Source organism: Falco peregrinus, chromosome 1 (assembly GCF_023634155.1).
Source record: "Falco peregrinus isolate bFalPer1 chromosome 1, bFalPer1.pri, whole genome shotgun sequence".
Classification (NCBI taxonomy): Eukaryota; Metazoa; Chordata; class Aves; order Falconiformes; family Falconidae; genus Falco; species Falco peregrinus.
In genome coordinates, this window is record NC_073721.1 from 130,757,066 (window position 1) to 130,762,989 (window position 5,924).

Below are 5,924 nucleotides of genomic sequence, written 5' to 3' on the forward strand. Positions count from 1 at the left end.
CCTGTTGGTGGAGCGCTGCTGCCATCTAGCGAAACATAATTGGGTACTGCAGCCGCCCGGTTGGTGGAGCGCTGCTGCCACCTAGCGAAATTTTAATGGATACTGCAGCCGGCCCTGTTGGAGCGCTGCTGCCGCCTAGCGACATATAAGTGGGTACTGCAGCCGCCCGGTTGGTGGAGGTCCTTTCCTGCTATTTTGTGACTTGTGTTGGAAGTGCCTGGCACCAGGTTCGAGTATTAAGGCAGAAAGCCCCAGGGCCTCGTACCTCTGGGTGGTACATGCTGTGTCACACCAGCTATGGTGCCTTCCTGCTTTACAGATGCAATCAGTTTTGGCAAGTTTACAAAACTAGTGCTTTATCAGGAAGGTGTCTTTGGATTTCAGCTTACCCCTTTCTACTTTTCATATGCCTACATCGCAAGAAAAAGAAAGGGTTTTGCTTCTCAGGTTTGCTCCAGTTACTCGGCAATTCAGGCATGACCACAGCAGAGCTGTTTTCCTACAGTCTTTTTTGTTTCCAGAATCCTCCCTCCCCTCCCTAGAGAGGGCTATGTGCAGGGCAAAGCGGACACTATGAGTAGGGACGACTGAGTAAAGTTACCAAAGGGCACGTGGTGCCTTCCTCGCAGCAAGGGACTGATTTCAGTTTTTCTATGCTTGGATGACTTTTGCAGCTCAGAGTTTGGTTAAATCTACTCGTGGGGCAGCACTTGAACGTCTGTTGAGTGATTTCATACTGGACAACAGCAGCCACACCAAGACAAAAGTCTCCTCGGGGACAGACACGATAGCAGACTTCGTGTGGGCTGACCTCACCTTTTGCTTGCAACCGGCACCTTATTTTGCAAAGGAATCTTTGAAACCCTCTTTCTTTGAGACAAGGGACTGTAAGGGCCAAGGGCCAAAGCAGCCACGCTGCAGCCTGGAGCCTGACGGTGGCTTCTCAGGTTCCAGCAATGGCTGTGGAGCACAGCTCTTGTGTCACCAAGCAGAGCGCCTGACACCCTGAAGTGCCTCGGCGCCCCGGGGGTGTGAAGCCTCTGTCTGGGGATCAGGCAGCCTCCCACCACAGGTCTTGCTGAGCTAAAATGACTCTGCAGAGGCTGTAAAATTGTCTCGGAGTGCTGTGCTGCTTAAGATGAAAGCGCTTCCGATAGCTCAAGCTAGCCCACCCACTCAGCTCTTACGAGCTGTACCTCCATATGCAATGGGAAGAAGTATTTAACGCAGTAACTCCAACTCTCGGCTTGGCACCCAAACCCGTAGATCAAACAGTCCATTTATTCTTATTATTGGAAGTCTCCTTCCTCCCCTCCGAAGCCTGTCGTGCTTCCCTCCCTGGGCGAGGGCCCTACTCGTCTCGCATATCCAGCAAGCAGCCTCTCGAGTGCAGTTTCCACAGGCACATCTTCTTGATCCGGCAGGTCAATGTAGGTATCTAGCGTCTGATCGTCGATACCGGGATCAATCGCACAGAAAGCAGTCTTCAGATCATCTGCCTTCCCCTCTCTGTTCCAAAACAACACAGTCACCATTACGTTGTGGTATGTGAAAAGAACATTTACTTACTTGTGTCACACTGAGAATCCATGTTGCCCGAAATGCAGAGCAGAGATGTCTTTTGATACAGTCATCTCTGCCTCTACTAGCATCCCGTTGTTAAACACATGTGCAATAAAGACTGGTGAATGCTAAACGTTAAACTGACCGGAAGTTAAGAAATCTTAGATTCATGATAACCTGGGAAGACCTTAATTTCACTCTATTGTGCATTGATATCCCTTATTACAGAACTGTACTTCTTGCTAATTCAGTGCCCACGTTGGACAGGATTTCACTTCACAGGCACCTGCCCACCTCTGGCGTTCTCCTCGGTGCTCGGTGTGGCACCAGACTTTTTTTCAATGCAGTAATTGCCTCTTGTTTTGAGGTGGAATTATTTCTCAGATTTGCACCAGTTGTCAGTCCTATTTGCTCTTCCCACTCCTCAGAACCAGTCTCTGAAGATGTACAGGATTTTACCGCTATTTTTGGAGAGCTGAGGAGTCTGGATAACTGGCTAGCTGAAAAAGTTCACATAAACATAGTCTAGCTGGCTAGACAAAAATGCACATCGCTCTCAGCTTATCTGAAGTAAAGCACAAATACACTGCCTTTGGCTGTTCTTGTTACACAATAACAGGAAGATTTCGGTGGGAAAAGAATGTTGCAGGTGGGAACAGATAACTACAGAAGAGAAACTAGGGGTGGGCTTGATATTTAGGCAACTCACCAATAATGAGCTTAACTTTTGCAATACGTATGAGCTAATTATAACAAGGCATAAAAGGTGACTGTAAGGTACAATAAACGAAGTCTGCTGATCACTCATATTGATTGACTGTGTCTTCCCTCCGTCGCGACAGAGGAGCACTGTACCGAAGGGGATTAGTGGTACAACTGATCTCTGCTCGCTGTCTGCCACGCCAAAGTTCTTTGGGTCGGGGACTGCTGCTCGCAGTGTTCCGCAGAGCCGGGCTCAGCCAGGTCTCGGCATTCACTGCAACGGGCACAGCTCTGTAGTGCAGGGAGGCCTGCGCTGGCCACGCACACTGCATCCACTGCGGGGTTCCCTCTGCACGCACGGTCCTGAGCTACTGTCCCCATCAGCCCCTTCCCTCCATACTTACAGTAGATCTCCCAGCTTGTTCTTCAGCTGGCTCAGATACTCCTGCTTCTCCCTGACATCCTGGCTCCGGGGCTTGGCCACGAAAGCTTCAGCGCTCCCCTCCTCCTTCTGAAAGAAATTACAGCTGTGTTAGCACTGAACATGTGTTCCGGTCTGCATTAGAGCTGCCTCTCAATGTGCACGAAAATAATGCGGCTCTCCTAGAAATGGAATTTCCATGTGAAAAGTGGAAATAGAGAGAAAGAATATGGGAAAAACTCCCATCACAGAAAAGGCACAAGCTTGCACTGCCATTGTCTGCAGAGGGCCTTCAGGTGTTAGAGCTTGTGGTGGGCACTCCAGCTTTGTAAGTCTGATAAACCTAGCTAGTCTTATAAAACTAATTTAATCCCTAATTTAATCCCATTCTCCTGAAAAGGAAAGAGCCAATCCAAGAACTAGTTGATGCAAGCAGGTACAGCACTGAAGACCTCATTGACAACTTATCCTTATTCAAAGAATTAAACTGACGTTACTTAGGTTTTAGGGATTAGAGATTTAATTAAGGATTACATTTGCTTTAGGGATTTAGGGATTATATTAGGGATAGGTCTTTTGTGTGGGTCTCGCAGTACTACAAAACACATCTGTCAGCACCTTTGCAACTTGTCTCGAGTGCTCCAGGGTGGAAAAAAAATGGGACTCTCTGAGAGGTTCTGCCCAACAAAACCAGAAAAGGAAAGATCTTCCTTGGAAATACCTTTCAGGAATGGCAGGGAAAACGGTTCAAGCTTCTGGAAAGGCTGAGGAAAAGATGTCGAAGGATCAAAGAAATGCTACTCTATCCCAGAGAGAACCTCTGGATACAGTCGTGCTTAGTATGACGTGAAGAATTCTTGCAACGCTTCCTTGTCCCTGTATCATTGCCTGCTTCCCCCATGTGCTGGGGTACGGTGCAATGGGACATGGTGAGTTGAATGAACTTCCTCATGCCACAAGAAGCAGTCATTCCTTACAATGTAGTCTTGCTACTTAGTCATTCTGGCGCTTGTCTGCATTAATCTCGTCAGCAGAGAAGTAACCCGGGAAAACCCAAATACTGCTCTGCTGGACACTTCCCGGTCACGGCCACCAGTACCGGGGCAGGGAGAGGGGAGGAGGACGAGGCTTTTCAGCAGCAGGAAGCTGTTACTTTGGCTTGGCCATATAGCGCAGCATTAGCAGGGGCTCGAGCCCACTAGAAATACCTGCATGTCCGGTGGTTCACGTGGCATCATTGTCAAGTGTGGCTACTTCAGCTATGTCTTCAGTACGCTCACCGTTTCAGCTTTTCTAGTGCACCTGAGTTTCCCTGGCTTGAAAGTTTTCAGTGTTTACACTAAGAAGAAGGTGAATATTGAAGACACCGGCCACGAAAGTAATTCTCCCACCTTCCTAATGGGTATTTATTACCAATTAATCTCAGTGGAAACAAGCAGTGAAGAAAGCTTCCACATACCCATGCAGGGAAGCCATTTCCCTCTCTTAGAGCTCCCGTTGCTATTTCTTCCAGAAGCACATCCACCAGCTGACTGCTGGTCTTCCCCTCAGCCAGAGAACCCCACTGGTCAGCTCCGCCTGGAAATCACCTCTGCAACAGCAAAAAGACACCGAGCTGCTAGGAGAATGTGCCCACACATACTGGTTTTGTGTGAATCCCACTAGGAGCCTAAGGATAGATACAGATCTCCAGGCATGTGGTTGGTCTCCTAAGCTGTCTAAGGCAAAATGGAATACCCTGCAAGCACCTCTCAGGCCACTCCTAAAAGCCTAGGAGAAAATGGGGTGTTGCAGGTGGGCTTAGGGGTTGGGGTTAGGGGTGTGGGAAAATCACCCTGAGGTGGGGGGAACTCGAGAAAATTGCGTCCTAACGGAAGCATAATATTACGGAAAGCTTTTTTTAGGGTAGAATACAGCTATAGCCTGGAGGACGGCTGGCACGCACACAGTCTGTATCACCACAGTTCCCTAAGCAGCAGCTCAGCGCACACCGACAGCGGTGACGGAGGACGCGCTGAAGGCAAAAAGCCAAAAGCAAACCCCTCGAAGCCCAGAACCGTGCTCAGGAACACAGGAGTTAAGCCTAAAACCGGTTGAAAGCTGCCTCCTACCTGTTCCCCCGCCACCTCTCCCCCTCCAACGTCAGCACCTTTCCTCGCGATCCCTTTTCGCAAACAAAAGACGGACGCCTGCGGTATCAGCTCGGTACCGAAGCACCACGATGCGCTTGCCGGCTGCATGCTCTCTCACAAGGCTGACAGCTTCTCTGCACGCAACAGCCGAGGCCCTGTGAAAGGGGAGGAAGGCAAACACCGATAACATCTCGCAGGGGTCAGGAGGAAGTCAGGATGCACTTCAGTCAGAGCCCAACGCCTTACCCAAAGGAATTACCACAGCAGAACAAGAGGCAGGAGCGATCAGTAGACAGGCAGAAAACACGCACGGCAGCGATACCCACGTCAGACTGGCAGGACGCTTCCAGTCGCTTCACCCCGCAGCTTTGTTTTGAATTTAGTTCAAAGGTAATCAGATTCTTAACGCTCATTCTGCTTTTAATAGCTGCTGGAGAAAGGCTAACACGTGGCATTGGCATTACAGTCGGAATTCCAGTATAAAAATCACGGCAAAGCTGTGCTTTGTCAAGCGACTTTCAAAGCAGGCTCTGGAGCCTTTCAACAAGACAGTCAAATCTGGAGTCCCAAGGGAACTCTGTGCCAGCTCCATCAGTACATCTGAGCTCTCTGACAAAGTACACCGCCATACAGAAACGTAAGTGGGTTTATACCTCGGGCTCATTTACAATCTAGAAAAATAATACTGCCCGACCGGACGCGCTGCTTCAAGCGCCTAGCAGGCCTGGCTGCGTAACCACGAGGGATCGACAATTCCTCCCCGGCCGTTGCCCGAGCCGCAGCGCAGCACTCGGAAGCGGCGGGCACACGGAGCCTCGCGGGCCCTCGGCAAGTACAAAGGTTATCCCTCCGTAGTCAGCAGTCCGACTCACAAGCACAAGGCACACGGGGAAAAGTAACATCTCGACTGACCTTCGGTTCCGCTCCCCTTGATTTGTCAATGTACAATTCCAGACGAACCTAGGGACAAAGGAAAAACAAAAGACCCCCGTTTCACTGGGAAGCAAATCAAAAGGCCTCTTCCCCTCGGCTGCTCCGGACCCGTAGCTGACTGTCACGACACAAGATCAGCCAGACACCTGAGTAGCTGCTGCCTCCCAGCCCAT

General features: G+C 49.9%; 1 long non-coding RNA gene across 1 annotated transcript; it reads right to left on the reverse strand.

The window, feature by feature from the left end:
- Positions 1-939: 939 nt before the first annotated feature.
- LOC129785750 (uncharacterized) lies at positions 940-4,473 on the reverse strand. The gene is made up of 3 exons (XR_008749949.1): positions 4,146-4,473; positions 2,670-2,776; positions 940-1,509 (listed from the first exon to the last, which is right to left on the reverse strand). It is a non-coding gene; the product is annotated as an uncharacterized LOC129785750 (long non-coding RNA).
- Positions 4,474-5,924: the final 1,451 nt, after the last annotated feature.